Below are 18093 nucleotides of genomic sequence, written 5' to 3'. Positions count from 1 at the left end.
TAGATAGGGGTGAGATAGATAGATAGATAGATAGATAGATAGATAGATAGATAGATAGATAGATAGATAGATAGATAGATAGATAGATAGATAGATAGATAGATAGATATGAGATAGATAGATAGATAGATAGATAGATAGATAGATAGATAGATAGATAGATAGATAGATAGATAGATAGATAGATAGATAGATAGATAGATAGATAGATAGATAGATATGAGATAGATAAATAGATAGATAGATAGATAGATAGATAGATAGATAGATAGATAGATAGATAGATAGATAGATAGATAGATATGAGATAGATAGATAGATAGATAGATAGATGATAGATAGATAGATAGATAGATAGATAGATAGATAGATAGATAGATAGATAGATAGATAGATAGATAGATAGATAGATAGATAGATAGATAGATAGATAGATAGATAGATATGAGATATGAGATATATATATAGATAGATAGATAGATAGATAGATAGATAGATAGATAGATAGATAGATAGATAGATAGATAGATAGAAGACAGAATGACATTCGTGTAGTACATCTCTATTGCTCAGTTAATACAGTATATTGGTTATAGACTTGGCATACATCATCAGTGTATGTACTGAATTTATGAATATGTAATGTATGTATGTAAATTTCACTTTCATTCCTGATTATACGTCTATTGATAGTTTTCATGTTTCATGCCAACTCATTTGCAGCTTGTTTTACAATGCAATGAAGCGAGCGGCCAGCTGAATATACACTGTATATAAAGAAACGCGCCGCCGTGCCTTTCCGCTGCTTACACTACTTGGAAAATTACAAAGCCGTGTCATCATTTATACTTTTTCACTAAATGAATTGATGCTGTGACTACTTTCAAGGCTGAGGCTGGCAGTGTGAGGCAGCCATGCAGAGAATGAATGCAGGAGTCTAACTACAAAGTGCAGATAGAGAAATGTTTTTATTAAGTCCTTTGAAACTGGACCAGCTTTTTATGGTGCCCATTGGATATCAAAACTCATAGCCATAGAGTGTAGGACTGCGACCGACAGTAAATGGAACATTCCTCCCTTGTATTGATATTGTATACACGTTGGGAAATAGTTATATCAGGAGTATACTCTTTTTCGGGGGCCAATGCGCCCAGTGACTATATGGGCCACATGGTTGAAAACTCCTTATTGTCTAATAGCCATAATACACAGCCAAATGAGAGTTCCAGCTGACTGCTAATTGATTGTAATATCTTGGCCAGGATATACCAAAACAATAAGTTTCAACAAGCACCAAAGTCACCTGATGCCACCATACAGGCAGCAATGCTTCCATCAGTGTGACAGAAAACAACCATTATAAACCTTAGGTATTGTCAGCTTTAATTATTGGCATCTGAGCCTAAATTACGAGGTCTATACAATTGTGGTAGATGTATATAATGGTCTTTCACTATTGCATCATCCTAATAATGGAACTAGGTACCAAAGAGGCTGGTATGTAGCCTAGTATCTGAGAGGGAGAACCACATGGAGCCCCGGTTCACCCCATTCTGGTGGTGGACCATCACCTGAAGCTCAGTGGAACCGATTACTTTCCACTGATTGAATGTTCAGATATAGTGATGTCATTTGATGCAGTCTTTCATTGTATGATAGCCTTGGTGACATCATCATATGTGATGACATAACTTTTTCATGAGGGTATTATTATATCGTTTGGTTGAAAGAAAAGTTATGTCCATCAAGTTGAGATTAGTGGAACAGAAACAGTTAAACTTCACTGTCAGTTGAGAAAGTCATCCCTGTTGTCAAGTCCATTGTTTGGTTATTGGTTGTCTAACTGCCTAGGCACCAGAGAAACGGCATTGCTTCCATGTGGCAGTTTTAAAGAATGTTATCTGACAAGTTTGTTTCTAAATATTATTACCAACCAATGATTCCTCCATCTTTAGTATTATTATTATTATTATTATTATTATTATTATTATTATTATTATTATTATTATTATTATATAAATGGTCTTTCCTCATACCAGTAGCCTACTTGAGACAACAACCAAGTAGACTTAATGATCCTTATTTGAGAGCTAGTACAAAGATATCTTCACTTTCCATTAAGTGGATCCATCTTTGTTGATAGTCCCAAAGACTTGAAGTGCTTGAGCTGTCAAGAGACATGGGCACCTGGGAAGAAGAGGCAGGAGATGCACACATTAAGGTCACACTTATTGCCATCAAAGCACTTAAAAGCTCCTTAAACTGTTGCACGTAGCCAACAAGGAACTTAACGCCAAAGCAGAGAAAAGCTTGTTTTCCTATACAGCTGTCACTTGCTGTACAGCTGAGAAACATCAAAACCAAAAAAAGGTGCATTAATAGAAAATGTTCCGTAATGGAAGACAGTGGAATGAACGAGTGATATAGCAATTGACATTTATTACAACACCATCCAATGAAGGTTATTTAGAGTAAATTTTATTTCATTAAATTGATTTCTTGATTGATATATTTGCATTAATGTATACATAACGCAAGGAGTCCACCAGTCAAACATGATCCCCTGCAATACAACCATTTCTGGAACCAGCGTATGTGAGGTGTGCAAATTGTATGACCTCCTCAAGTGGACTTCTATAACTCCACTCAGCCCTGTGGGTCAATGATCTTATGGCGTTCGTGTCAACCAGCACTTTCCCGGAAACCACATGCCTCAGTGGTAATGGTGCAAGAACAAATCCAGCTCTGCTTAATCAGTCATTTGTGGGAATTAAGAAGATCTAATGGTGTCTAGAAGTGTCTCCACCTTGCTTCTCCAATGGGATTTAGATGGAAAATTAGGAAGTTATCTCATGTGTCTAGCCAGAGGTCAATGGTTCTTTGGTTTGGTTAAGCTCAATGAATTTAATCTAGGGGTCCTATACAAAATCTTGCATTAGAGCCCCCCTGACTAAAGTAAATCCTTAAAATAAACTATCTGGGTCCCCCTACATTCCTACTTGTACACTATGAATGTTAGCAGCAAATAAAAGGTGGTAAAGCAATGATAAAGTGCTAAGAGCCACAAAGCAAGAACACCGTTTTTTTCCCCATATTAATGTCACTGAAGGCTCTATGAACAGAATAACTTTCTCATACGACATGGGGACACAGGAACAAGTGTCCTTGAGCGAGTTAATTTATTTCTACATTTTAAGCATTACGCCTCCAATATGTTAATACCTAGAAAGAGTCGTATATCCTATGCATTAGGAGCAATATAATTATTAGCTGCACTAATTATAAACAGTCAAAAGCGGAGTGGAAAGGCCAGAAAGGCAAAAGGGTAAAAAACAGATTACCCTTAAAGGAATCCAGATGTTTGTTCTGTGAGTGTGTCTTCTTGTGCTGGAGTTAATATGTGATAGGCAATTAACAAGAACAGATTTTCATTTGCAATGTCTTCCTGTCCAGCATGTTCTTCACCTGTTACTCGGCAGATTAATGAACCTCCAGCCTGTAGAGGACAATATGTCTGTGATTCATAATACTGTTATCTGTACACTGTCACACTGTGATATTTCACACCAGTAATTTCTTCTGATGATCTGGAAAGCTAGAATGAGAGAGAGAGAGAGAGAGAGAGAGAGAGAGAGATATGAGATAGATAGATAGATAGATAGATAGATAGATAGATAGATAGATAGATAGATAGATAGATAGATAGATAGATAGATAGATAGATAGATAGATAGATAGATAGATAGATAGATAGATAGATAGATAGATAGATAGATAGATAGATAGATAGATAGATAGATAGATAGATAGATAGATAGATAGATAGATAGATAGATAGATAGATAGATAGATGAGATAGATAGATATAGATAGATAGATAGATAGATAGATAGATAGATAGATAGATAGATAGATAGATAGATAGATAGATAGATAGATAGATAGATAGATAGATAGATAGATAGATAGATAGATAGATAGATAGATAGATAGATAGATAGATAGATAGATAGATAGATAGATAGATAGATAGATAGATAGATAGATAGATAGAGATATGAGATAGATAGATAGATAGATAGATAGATAGATAGATAGATAGATAGATAGATAGATAGATAGATAGATAGATAGATAGATAGATAGATAGATAGATAGATAGATAGATAGAGATAGATACTTTTGTAACATTGTATCTATTATCACTTTCTTAGGTACTGTAGTGTGTTATCTTTGTCTTACACCTTTGTCATCTTAGAAGTCACTCATGCACTTTAATTGTCCCCATATACAACAGCATAGAAGGTTTCATGGGAAGGACAAATATATTTTCCCAGGGAAAAAAATAGCCAATGTATTCCACAAAGTTCTCTGTGAATATTTCCATTGATTTATTCTTCAGTAGAAATTGTCTGCAGTAGAGTATGAAAATACATCTGTCACAGGCAGTCTACGGGTAGCTGGTCCACAGGGCCATGTTTCAGCTACCGCGCGGCACAAGCCGTGTGATGAAATATCTTCTTCTTTCTGCCTTCATACATCTCCAATTTACTCATTTGTAGACAGCGAGACTTCCTAAACCTAAAGAGACATTGCTAACCTGTCTTCAGAAAGCACTGCTATGTCATGCCATGTGCCAACTGCGCCAATCAGACCAGGAATGTGCCTAAAACACAGTGAAAATGATCAATGATGAGTAGGGAGACATCCAAGGGCCATGGTTAGTGGCTTGTAAAACAGATTACATACAAGGGGATAAAGGTGGCCTCCATGATATGTCCTTCATTTGTGGTATAATGCTTGCATAAGGAAGACATATTGGGGTCACAATGAAAAAAAACAGCGTCGCTATAAAAAATGTGGTTGTCCAATTACTTTTTAAGAGCCTCAACATCAGAAAGCCTCTGAAAAAACTATTTCCATAGAACCCCTAATCCTACCTTTAACAAACTCCTGACGCTACACGTGGCAGCTACTGGCATCTTCTGCGGAGACTTTGGTCAGATTGAAAGAAGCACTGCTCTATGGTTATATCTGTTTTTCCTGCAGCATTGCTACAGGACAAAAATAGTATAACAGTGCATTACAGGAAACCAAATAAGATCGACTTTTTTCCATATTTTTTAATTTAAAGTAGGATTTTAGACTGGATGAGAAGGGAGGTAATCTCAAACTGTAATGGTTGCCAGTAAGGGTTGTTACCCAGCACTTGTAAACATGTGCATAATCTTATTACTCGTCATAGAGAAACGTAAGAAGAAAGCAACAATAGGGGTCCAGTTTCCAAATATAAGGTCATTGAACTGTGTGAAGCATCTAACCCTTTAGTGCTGGTTTTTGACTTCCAAAGTTCAATAGTTTATAGTAATTTTAATACAGAATACAATCAAAGTCATGGCAGATGAGGACTATCCATTTAAAGAGTATTTGAGAAGATTTTTCATAAAGTGTGCAACCTCTATAAAATAAGAAACTCCATTCACCTATAGGGGACCCAGTACTATAAAGAGCACCCATAGTATCCAGTATTGGATCCAAGGTGTCTATGTAATCACAATTTACCAGAAGTGTCTTGGCCTGTATATTGTCACTAATACAGATATTTTATACCTATCACCATGTCGTTCTGAGCCATTACATGCATTTTAGGTGTTCTACTTATTGATTAAAAGCAGTAAAAAAAATATCTTGGTTTAACACTTTAAGTGTCTTTCCTTGTTGGCTTTATGTTAATATCTTTTTGATCACACCTCTTCGTAGAACATAAAACTGTCATTATATTGTAAGTGGCTTCCTTCCAGAGGTTGATAAGATGCTAAATCACAATAACAACTCTCGAGGGAAGAGGTATAAAAGGTTGTTTTTAGCTTTTTAGCTAAGTGTCTGCCATTTACCTCTCAACAAACCTTCCCTCCCATCTGGAGCCTTGTGTGCCATTCTGCCCTCTTCACCACATTTAGGTTATAATGCACATATTACACTTCCATACATTGGGAGGCACTCACAGAGACAACATTGTTTCAGCAGGTGCTTGCTATTGACAGTACTTAAAGATTAGTCTTCTTTGAAGTCATCTCAATTTCTGTAGACTTGGCCATTCTTTGACTAAGGTTGGAACCCAGCATCTTATCATGGTCCATAGTCTTGTCTCACACTCGAGCCCGTGAGAACAAGCTAAGACCGGCTGTTCCTACACTTTCATAGTCATGCTGTTATCTAAACTAATGGCACATACTGTAGCCCAAGTCTAATATGGGCCATATACATATACTCAAGCCCAAATTGGTTGGGACCATAGTTATTTTTCCCTACAAGCCCCCTATATCTCTCTTGAACGTGCTGTTGGACAACTCCATTGCTGCTCTTCCCTTGGGTCTACAAAAGGGTATTGACTCAAATATACAGTGCAGCTGATCAGCTTTTGCCCTTGCATTGGATGGCCAATTGAGTCAGATTAACCCTTAAAAAAAAGATCCTACAAAACTGATGGTGTGTGAGTATTATGTTATCGTAAAGCTAAAGAGGAGCACACAGGAAAGGCAGCAAATGTGGGGTAACCACCATTACTGGCTGCCATGGCAGTGTCGCCCATCTTTTTATAGACCCGGAACCATTCCACTGCTATCTTTCTTCTATTTCTCTACTGTGTGTTGGTTTTGACCGTAGTTCTGCTATTTTCAAACAAAGCAAATTCAGCTCTGCTTTATGTGTACTTCGGTTTTCATTTGCTAAGGGCTGTTTTTGACCTGCTATTTTTGGTTTAGACAATGAGTGGGCTGGATAAAGAAGTGTGAGTAATATCATTTCATGCTATAGGTCCCAGCACAAGGGTGTTACCAATTACAGTATAAAAAAATCAGGAAAACTAAGCGAGGCGGCATGCAACGAGGAGAAGAAAGCAGTCACTCGCAGCCTGCCAGAATATTGCTCCTTTCAACAAAGCCATCTATCGAAACGCACTGGCAAATTGGAAGGCACATCACATGTTCTCCCAGTCTAATGATGATGTAAGGTAGCCCTTAGCTGCCTTCAAGCAACTGCTGAGAGTTTGCACAGTTTAGAGGAGTGGGAAGAAACTTCCCAGAATCCTCTATGCTGCCTACCGAGGATACCTTTTCATCATTATATTTAAAAGCATATCTACCTTTCAATCATTGCACAGCTCCTCTAATCATCTCTGTGCATTGACTTTTTTTTCTCCTGAACCATATCCCTGGTCTGTTTTTTCTCTGGCCCAAAAATAAAAAAAATATTGGAGGGAAGTGACGTCATTCATTATAATAACACTACCTAGCCCATTCAGGTAACATTGAATGCTGCTGTACACTTGGTTGACACTTTGGTTACTATGTATGATGAGCTTGAAGATCTTTACAGTAAAGGGTACCTGCAAGAAGAATCAACTTCAATATATCTATGTGCACTGAGTGAAGTCCCTTTCTCTTGTAAGCTCAGCTGTTTGTACTCAAGCTGTCTTCTGACTTCAGTTTCTGACGCAAAAACTTCCATGTTAACGCTACGTCAGGAAGTAGCTGTCTGGCACATCCTATTGTTAGCCATATTAGCTCATGTGCGTTTTGTGTTTTTCACATAGTCACCAATAGGCTCCTCCCCCTTCCTCTCTCAGGTCTCCCTGGCAATCAATCATAGAGGGAAGACATTCTGCCTCGTATACTTTCTCCTGTGCAGAGATATGTTTGTTTCAATTAATGCATATAGAGTGTAAAAACATGATCTGACCTGTGACCATTTGTCCATCAGAAATGCCCCAGACCCTACACCATCAATTATGTCCTGCAAAGGTATTAAAATGTGTTAGTTTTTTTTATGAATTGATTAATGATGAATTCTAGGTAGAGTAGCCACTGTACTACACTCATCAGTGGGGAAGGAAATAGCTAGCTACTCCTTCTATATGGATCAAAATGTTATCCAGTTGCTTCTTAGCCATATCTGTTCCTGGGGAAGCTGAGTAAGTACCAATAAGGCTATTTCAGCCCCCATGGGAGTTGTCAAACAACTTTTTGAGTCTCCTGAAGAGCAAATATACCTAGATATGTAGTGGTACATCCCCTGCTTAGTGGCATGCATAAAAACGTGCGGCTTTTAGTGGTGACTGTTGCATTCAATTGTGGAAGCGAAAAAAGTTGCACAACTCAAAAAGCAAGAACTGGGCATGATGCAACTTTTATGCACCCTTCATATGGCATAAGGCTCTATATTTTCCTATCTAACCAAAATTGTCTTTATTATAGCTAGACACCGCCATTATAATATCCCAGCTTTTGTCTCAATGCCTTCCACCGACTGAGGCCTCTGCCATCTCATTTGTATGCTCTTTGACTGCGCGCACATTTTTGGTTTTTCGTCGTGTGCAATGCTCTCAGAGCAAAATCTGTCAAACTGTCAGCAGCATTGGGCAATTATATTACTGTTGTCAAAATACAACAGTGACTGCTTCTCCCTCATCGAACATCAAGGCAATTATTACTCTCAATGTCAGAGTCATAAATTAGCAATGGTACATGCCATTAATATTTGCAACAGCTCGCCCTGGCTGCCACTTGTTAACCCACTCCCTCCAAGTGGCAGGGGTTAATTGTGCTGCTCTGGTCCCACCAAGAAGTAAATTTATGATGTCTGAGGTAATGTGTTACAATGACTGGTTACTTAGCTGTTCTGCCCTTCAGTACCCAGGAGCTTAGCAACATATCACTTCCTTACGCAGCTGCTTGGCAAATCAGAGGTGGAGGCAGACATTGCTGCTTGGGACATTTTTCAAAGTTTCTAGACTGCAGTCAAATAAATCATAAATTATAATAATTATTCAGTTGTTGCATATGGTGCCCGCTGCCCAGGCAGGTTACAGATTGTGACATATGTTAATACAGATCTTAAATTTGTCCCCTAAATGTCCATATATAACAGGCAGACATACGATCTGTACGGTATAATCACACAAAAGCCTTTATATTTGTGACTCCACTCCAATAAAGGCTCTGCGGGACCTGACATGCTCAGGAAAAGATTGAGATTTCTCATGACAAAATCGACCGTACAAATTATACACATGTATAATTATAGAAAAAAAAATTAATAGGATAGATAGATAGATAGATAGATAGATAGATAGATAGATAGATAGATAGATAGATAGATAGATAGATAGATAGATAGATAGATAGATAGATAGATAGATAGATATGAGATAGATGATAGATAGATAGATAGATAGATAGATAGATAGATAGATAGATAGATAGATAGATGATAGATAGATAGATAGATAGATAGATAGATAGATAGATAGATAGATAGATAGATAGATAGATAGATAGATAGATAGATAGGTGATAGATAGATAGATAGATAGATAGATAGATAGATAGATAGATAGATAGATAGATAGATAGATAGATAGATAGATAGATAGATAGATAGATAGATAGATAGATAGATAGATATTAGATAGATAGATAGATAGATAGATAGATAGATAGATAGATAGATAGATAGATAGATAGATAGATAGATAGATAGATGATAGATAGATATTAGATAGATAGATAGATAGATAGATTTTTTTCTTTGTTATACTGAAAAACAATCAGAACATTTCTCTAGTTTTTCTGTCCGCACAGTATTACTTTGTTTAAATGAATGTAATCACTTCTTCATTAATGTCACTCGGTGCAGTGAATTGTTCGTATAATGACACAGGGTGATCTAGACAGGCGGCGCCTGAAAAGAGGGTGATCTGTCCTTTCATGTGTAATGCATGTCATTGCCATCTTCATGGTCTTACATATTTAAAGGGGGGTCGACATAAAACATTCCTTCCCCTCCAATTCGTCTCCACTGTCGAGACAAGCATTAAAACATCCCCATGTATGGCATTAAATCAAACAGTCAAGCCAAGGTGAAGACGTCTCCGCGCAGCTCAGGGGTGACACTATGCTAATTAGAAATACAACTTAAAAAAATAATAACTTCAGCAGGAGGGCCGTCCTCTAGCAAATGCTTTTAAGAATCCAGATGCAAAAGTGAGACATGGAAAGTATGAATCAACAGGCATAAAGGAAGCTCTCCGAATGACTCATCTGCTGAGTGAACTCCATTAATTAGCATAAGGTCACCCAACGCTTGTCTTTGTAAGAACAATTTCATCTTCCCCCATCGTCTTCGAATGACCTTCTTAAGAGGCGCTCTAGAGGTAGAGAAGAGGTATAGACTTCTTTCTCTGTAGAGTAGTTCATTGTCGGCTTTGTTGGGTTCTTTAAGACGGCTGATATCTCTTTTGTTCTTGAAGACAGGTCTACTGTACTGTAGCTTGATAGTATAAAATGAATACATTCTTAGTATTGTGTTAATTAGAATTAATTAGTTAAGGACAATTTAAGTCCACCAGCGAAGTAAGGACATGGCCAACCTCGATTGTCAATCGATCAGGGACATAAAAAGTTGACATGATTACTTGTAGAGCTATATATCATAGTTGAAAGTCATTTTGGCCGGCAGTCACTCATCCTAATCCTTTAATTAAACTGGACAAACATTAATCTTTTTGGAGGGGAATGAGCTGCTTGGGAGAGGACGCAACAGGATGAGACATGAAAATCAAGCATGCCTTGATGACATCTGATAGGCCGCCATATGCATCAGCTTTTTGGTGGGGACCATGAATGAAAATAGGGGCTCTCATGACAGAGTTAGAAATCTTGATTGTCCTGATCAGAGTCAGCTTGGCCCATCAAAAGACAGGTGGCCTCTCTGGTGGACCCAGGTCCGGACATGATAACCAATTCCAACCACACCAGAGACCATGAGGTTCAGGGGTTATGATTAACCAAACAGGACCACAGAACATTCACAGCTGGACATTAGTATTGATCTCAAAGTACCAAGTTAGAAGCACTTAAAGGGATAGCTTGCTTTATGGGTGTTATAGAGGAGACCATGAGGACTTACAGATAGCAATCAAAGCAGATTGAGGCGAGCCCTGCTGCTGAGGGACCTGTAACAAGAGAAGGGGTCATTCAGAACAGACAGCTTCTGTTATTATGTAAAATGGTTCCGTAAATGTCAAATGGTTTCCAAATGATAATGGAAATATTTTTTGTTGTTATGTTTTGTAAAAACAAACAAAATAGTCAAGGAGACATAATGCAAGTATCTATATATATATTTATATATATAAAAATTTAAAGTATTGAGCCAATATCACTAAAAGGTAAAGCTTTACTGGGGCATTACAAAGTCATGTACCCCACTGGGGTTAGTAAACATATTTCAGATACAGGTGCACAGCGCTGAAGCCGGCTCTACTTACTTTTGACAGGCTATCCTTACCGTGGTCCACGCTGGCATGCTCTTCTCTTCTGAAGGTTCTGCTCATTGGCCCCAAACCAAATCTCTAAATAAATTCAGACATTGGACCAGACCCCCTGGAGAACTCAGACCAAACTCCTGAATAATATACAGACCTCCAGACCAAAGCAAAAAAAATCTGACCCCAGATCAGACGGTGCCATTTACTTACCGCTCCTCTTTACCTCCAGCGGCCGACGCACACGACGTCTTGACACTGGTCAGGACTTAATTAGGCAGCGCCAGGAGCAAGGAGCGGTGCTGTAAGTGTTATTGGATTTGCATCATGTAAGTGCAATCCAATACATAACAATAGAAAATAAATCTTCAGGGTGTCTGGAGATGGGGATGGTTAGACCCATGGGACCCCCCGTATGTGCGCCACTGATTCCATTGTATCCCTAACGTTTTTGTCTTTCTAATGCTTGACAAGAGGCTCCTGTGATCCACTTGCCTCTGGCATCCCAGGGGTTAAGAAATTAGTTGCCGCAGAGCCCGGCTGTAAACGTATTTTTGAAGTTCTCATGTGAAACATCTTCCATGGATTTCTTTCTACCGTGTTGTATCAGAAACATCTCCCTCGGGAGAGATCCTTTATGTGAAGTATACAGTCCGTTCGTATTACCTGGAGCCCAAAACAGTGAAAAACTAATATTGTGCCAGGTATGTAGCTACGCTTCAGCGCACAGTTAGATATCAGGCATTAAAAGGCAGCGTTTGCAATTAGACAGCCTTAGTGCAGAAAGGAAGCCGAGCCGCGCCGAGCATCCACCGCAGTAAATTGCTATGCTGTACCACAGTGAATTATCCCTTAGGAGAGCTTCTGTGCTCAGGGCCGTACTAACTTAATTCTTTGTTTTACAGCTGTTGTGCAGAAAATTATATTGGATTTTAACAAAGGCCTTGCAGTAGCGGCTTCACATTCTACATTGTGGCTGACAACGGCGATGTCTCCGAGCATTAATACAAGGAAGGACATGATGAGAGCTGGAGTTCTGCTCTGTAATGTCCCCATACTGCATACTACTTGTCTGTGTTTCACTGTGCCTAAAGCGAAGAAAAAAAAAAAAAGAAAAATAATAGTCCCATTAGTGAAGTAGCAGAGCTAGCTTTGCAACACGTAGCCCTACTGAGTTGGTCATTGGTACGACCCATACTGATATAGCGAAATCTGTGCTTTTTATGAGAGCGCCGATCAGCTTATTGCATTATGATAATAGAGCTACTGCGACGCACAAGAAATCATCACCGTCTACCTTCAGAGGGTAATGAAGAGCAAGTCCTCACAATTAGTTTATATATTAATTAATAGTGATTTCTGTCAGATACTTGTAACCCATAGAAATGTCTACAGGTCGACTACCCTCCTAACCCCTGTGGTTGCCAGTCTGACACCATGTTGTCTCCACCTTGTACTATCTCTTCATGGCTGCGTGCACGCAAATATGGTCGCAAGTTCTAATGACATTGAAGCCCCTTGATTATAAGACACAAAAACTGTGAAGACACTTAACCCTTTTAGTTATTTAATTCGTTGATCAATATATATGCGGGGCCGTCATCAGAAGTGTCTGGACCTCATATGGGAAAATGGTCAGGGCCTGAACCTCCCTATTTTGTACATCAACCTCCATCTTGTACCCTATTGCATACATTTGGTGGGCACCTGTTAAGGCTGGTATACTTCTTCTCAAGCCCAGGGGAATAATATGATCTTAATGCAGTTTCTCAAACTGTTATCATATATTTAGTGGGTCTTTGGGGGAGCAGAAACCAAATACTAAATGGAACCTATACATTTCCACTTGTGTAAAATAAAGGGCACCATATTGGGAACAAGGTTTGCACATCATTGCCTACCAAATAGGACCCTTTCAATTTATAAGTGAAATGTCGTAGCTTCCATGCAGCAACTAATGGGTAACAGGTTGTTAGCAACTCACAGGGAAGTTTGGGCCCCTTACTTTCCTGAGTCCTTGAGAGCAGCACCACTTGCACTGCCCTTACCTCCATACATTTGCAGCAATTTTTTTTAAAAAAAGGTCAGAAAAATTTAGAAAAAAAAATATAAAACAAATAAATGAGAATCAAGAACAGATCTTTTTTTTTATGGTAAAGGAAATCTTATAGATCTGTTTTAACCCCTCCATATTTACCCACACAGTTAAGAACGATGGCAGCACAATAGAGAAGATTGGGTAATAAAAATGAAGTCAGTGATGGCGGAGACAGAATAAAAGAACCTTGCTGAAAGTTGAGGACGGGAAGGCGAGACAGATTTGATCACTGTTATGAAGCTTTTCCCTGTAATGCCTAATTTTAAATAAGGTCAAGCAAGCAATATGTGTGTAAGGGCTGAACGTTTGGTGACATCACCTGAATCCATGATCATGTCCCCATGTCCTTGTGTCTGATGTGAATGATTCTTTTAAAACATACTTTCAGTGAATATAAACCAGACATTGCAAGACCACAGCAGGCAGCAACGTCTGGACATTAGATTCATCATCAGACGTTGCATCTTCTCATTGTCTGAGGTCATCGCCCTGTCCTAGACTATAGAAATATACTGCAGATCTATCAAGTTCAACTCAAAGTAACATCAAAACTCTTGTTCTTCTTGATGGTTATGCCGGACATCTTGACTCCACATATTTGCCGATGTAGTTGAATTTGTCATTTAAGTCTTTATAACATTGCATTGTTCATGCATTGTGATAACTGTCCAATGTAAAACATAAAACATATCGTGATATTGCAATGGGTTGAGCCCTGTTGAAGAACATAGATGATATCATAGTACCAAAAGACAAAAGTAACTATGCTGCATCCAAGGTTGGACTTGACCAATTTAGAACCGGGGGATCCTCTGGTAGACCCACATTATGACAGGAAAACAGAGGGGCCCATGAGGTATAAATGAGCACAACCTCTTTAAGATGACAATGGATAAGGACAAGTGCATTTTGGGGCCCTGTTTACCCAGTGTGTCCCAGTCCAACAATGGCTATATCTATATATACACATATACATACAATTTCCTCACTATTTAAGATAATTATTGTATAGTTAAAACTCAATAATGTTTTTTCCTTTGGTGTCAAATTTCTGTAAAGTCTTATTTCCCTCTTATAATGCAATGGCTTATCGCTAGAATAGGCCATCACTTTATGATCGATTGGGGTCCGACTTCTGGTCCAACATTGTGGCCTTTGAGATTAAAGGGGACACAACACTGATTTAGAGCTGCATCTTCCTCTAAGTTTTCACTGCACAGCGGCGCTCCCAGCCACCCTTCACTCTCAGGATTGGTTGGGGTCCCATGAGTTGGAACCCCACCGATTATAAAGTGATGGCCATCTCAGCAAAATGCCATCACCTTATAAGAAGGGGAAACCCCTTTACATTGATTGACTGGGATGGCTATATTTTAGAGATCACTTGTTATATAAATCTAAGCTTCTATCATCTATCATAAAATGGTTATTGGTATCTCAGAGGCTTTCATTGATTGTAAGACTAGACAACAAAGTCACTTATCTTCAAGAGGTTTTTGCTTATTTTATGTTTTAAATGTAGCAGAACATAAAGAAATTGGTCAGCGCATCATTTAGATATTAAGATATTTATTATTTACCTGACCATCTTTAAAATCTGAATGTCTAAGATAAGCACACTATGCATGAAACTCAAGGACAATCATTGATCTACGTAGAATACTGGCTGCCCTTGCAAACAATGTTGGCCCTTTAGCTAGACATATGCATGAGATACTGTCGTTTTTAGATAAATAAGCATATTTTTAGGAATTTCTCCCGACTTTCCCAACTCACTATTAATGTGCACAAAAATTCCACTGCAAAACACCTCTGCTCTACATCCTCCCACTAGAAGAAAGTATTGGTCATATTAAACTCCAACATGCCCGATCCCTTTTTCCCAGTACGGGTAAATAGAAGGCCCCTGTACACATCAGATCGTCAGGCAATCCCGACAAAAAGTGTGGACAACCTTTTTTTCAGGCCCAGCTTAGGTTGGTCTTCTTCTCCTTATCATTTGGGCATTGTAAATCTTCTCAGAGCTCCATCTTATCTACCTTCGATCCTAGAAATGATGGGAGAATAAGAAGAGGATAGTTGAGATCCACATGCACCCTGCCCTTTTTCCCAAGATATGTGGGAGGTATGATATGAACCATGTTATCTCATAAACTTTTGGGTAAAAACTCCCCTAACCCCGAAGTATATGCAGGAGTAGTTGCTGAGTACATGAGTGAATTACACACAGTAATGGCTTCATATACTGTTGGCCTGATAAATATTTCACCTCATTGCAGAACATTGTATCTTTTTATATTCAGCATTTTCTTCGATAATATGAACAAGTTAAATCTGAGGACTAATGAAATCACAGACTGTAAATGACTGTAAGCGTTAGACAACTAGCTGCTGAAATGAGTGCTGCATATTCTATAGACTATAAGATAAATAATGCAGAGGATACATTATTTTGCTCCCTAGTGGAATATACAGATGCATATGTATTATTATATTCCACAGTGAATCTATGAATCCTGTTTAATATATAATAGTGGTCATTGTAATACTAAAGTATGTTAAAGCTGAATGGACAGATTTAGTATTAGAATATATAGTTGATATGAGGCATTTCCCATTAATTTCATGTTCTTTTAATACCCGTCCTTGTATTTCTGATTAATACATTGATTAGTTCTGGGAAGCTGTAGGATTTGTGAGTGAATGAGAATATTTAGAAATAGGGATTCTTTTTATTTGTTTTGAGTAAAGAACCTGCCTGGGAGAAGATATGTCATAGCTGACCCAATACCAATCATGATACGGCCCACCCTACATCTGGCAGTATAATTAACTTGGAGGATAATCTCTAAATCATAGAAGTCAGTGCATTTCCCAGCCAAATCCTCCAAGTATTTGGGAAGTCTACTTTTTTCCTTATGGTGGCCATACACCTTCTGATAGCTGATTTCTAAATGTGCGTTGGGCCAACAGCTATTCCTCCTGACCCTTCCAAGCACATGCACACATGGCGCGATTGAGCGTGAATGTGTTCTCGATAGGAAGTTGGAACTGAACTGCTGCCAGACACAACCTGGCAGCGGAAAGACCTCCTCGAGGGCAAAAGGATCAGCATGTCGAAATCTAACATGCCCAAACCTTCTTTTCCTCAACATCTGCCATCGGGGGAGAGTCAGGACACTCCAATAGACATTTGATGGTCTGCACATACAAACTAAATTGGCGGGTTTGGCCGACATTCATCTAATGGATATTTCCACCTTTACGCTTGTGGTCTGTCCCTATGAACTCCAAACCAACAACTTTTCTAAATCTCTTATGCTTTTTGGGTACCATTCAAATGTTAATGATTATTAGCTCACACAGTGTTCCAGATGGTACAATACACAACTTGACCGTAATTGTCTGACTATCACACATGTACACAGTCTTAACTGTAGAACCATGTAATTAAACATTTAATCATCCTTAAAAACCTGTATTCGGATCCAAACTTAAACCTACTGTATATTTTAGTCCACTGGATCTTGATGCCTCTTTGATATCTAGACTAATTGAAAACTTTTTATCTCTAGACAACATTCATCTATCTTCAGCTAGATTTCAGTTCACACTAGCATCATGGCTTCCATTATTACAGTTATACAGTAATGACGCATCAGAGTTATCTGTTGTGTAACAAATCATAATGGTTTACACTTACTGTATAATGGGTCCATCAGGATTTTTTTTTTTTTTTTTTTACAGCATGGTATAGAACATGAGACTATACTATTCTGTCCATCAAAAGGTAATGGAAATCTGACAGAAACAACCCTAAGGGTATGTGCACACACACTAATTACGTCCGTAATTGACGGACGTAATTCGGCCGCAAGTACCGGACCGAACACAGTGCAGGGAGCCGGGCTCCTAGCATCATACTTATGTACGATGCTAGGAGTCCCTGCCTCGCTGCAGGACAACTGTCACGTACTGTAATCATGTTTTCAGTACGGGACAGTTGTCCTGCAGCGAGGCAGGGACTCCTAGCATCGTACATAAGTATGATGCTAGGAGCCCGGCTCCCTGCACTGAGTTCGGTCCACTACTTGCGGCCGAAATACGTCCGTCAATTACGGACGTAATTAGTGTGTGTGCACATACCCTAATAGGCATGTGAACTTAGCCCAACTTTGTCAGTAATATCAACCAAAAACTTTGATTCTCAGTACTCTTGAGGTTTAGGTCATAAACCTTGGTTTAAACAAGGCTAGACTGAAATATAGTCTGAGGAAGTCATAGATTTTACTCTTATTGCCCCATAGTAATTCCCAAACCACAGGGCTAAAAATAGTCTCAGTGGCGACTCCAAGGACAGAGGAACATCAAAACTGGAGGCATAATCAGGGGCATAACCAGAGCCTCTACCAGGAACCAAAATTGTAATAGGCTGAATTTAGTAGATGAGGATAAGGTCAGAATACAAAAATAGAATCGAAAATCTAGATATGGACTCAACTCAGCCATTAGACATAACTAGGAAGGCAAACAAGTACCAGGTGACATCACTAGAGGGTATTCCCTAATCAGTACCAGGAATGGAGATAACAGGGCAGGAGGTGTGGCTTCAGTAAGGACACCAACACCAAAACGAAGCAGAGAAAGTCTAATTGGCCAGGTTTTAATA

General features: G+C 38.7%; 1 protein-coding gene and 1 long non-coding RNA gene across 21 annotated transcripts in view; one reads left to right on the top strand and one right to left on the bottom strand.

Annotated features, from left to right (window-relative positions):
• The window catches only part of CELF4 (CUGBP Elav-like family member 4), a 1056008-nt gene that overhangs the window by 288992 nt on the left and 748923 nt on the right, over positions 1-18093 (top strand). The gene's annotated exons all lie outside the window — the stretch shown is intronic.
• Positions 15063-18093, bottom strand: part of LOC142746884 (uncharacterized) — a 14887-nt gene continuing 11856 nt past the window's right edge. The window contains exon 3 of the long non-coding RNA XR_012881709.1: positions 15063-15471. This is a non-coding gene — a long non-coding RNA (uncharacterized LOC142746884). The remainder of the gene's footprint in view (positions 15472-18093) is intronic.

Source organism: Rhinoderma darwinii, chromosome 1 (assembly GCF_050947455.1).
Source record: "Rhinoderma darwinii isolate aRhiDar2 chromosome 1, aRhiDar2.hap1, whole genome shotgun sequence".
In the NCBI taxonomy this organism is placed as follows: Eukaryota; Metazoa; Chordata; class Amphibia; order Anura; family Rhinodermatidae; genus Rhinoderma; species Rhinoderma darwinii.
The sequence above is the reverse complement of the archived record's forward strand: the minus strand, read 5'-3'. Positions and strand labels throughout refer to the sequence as shown.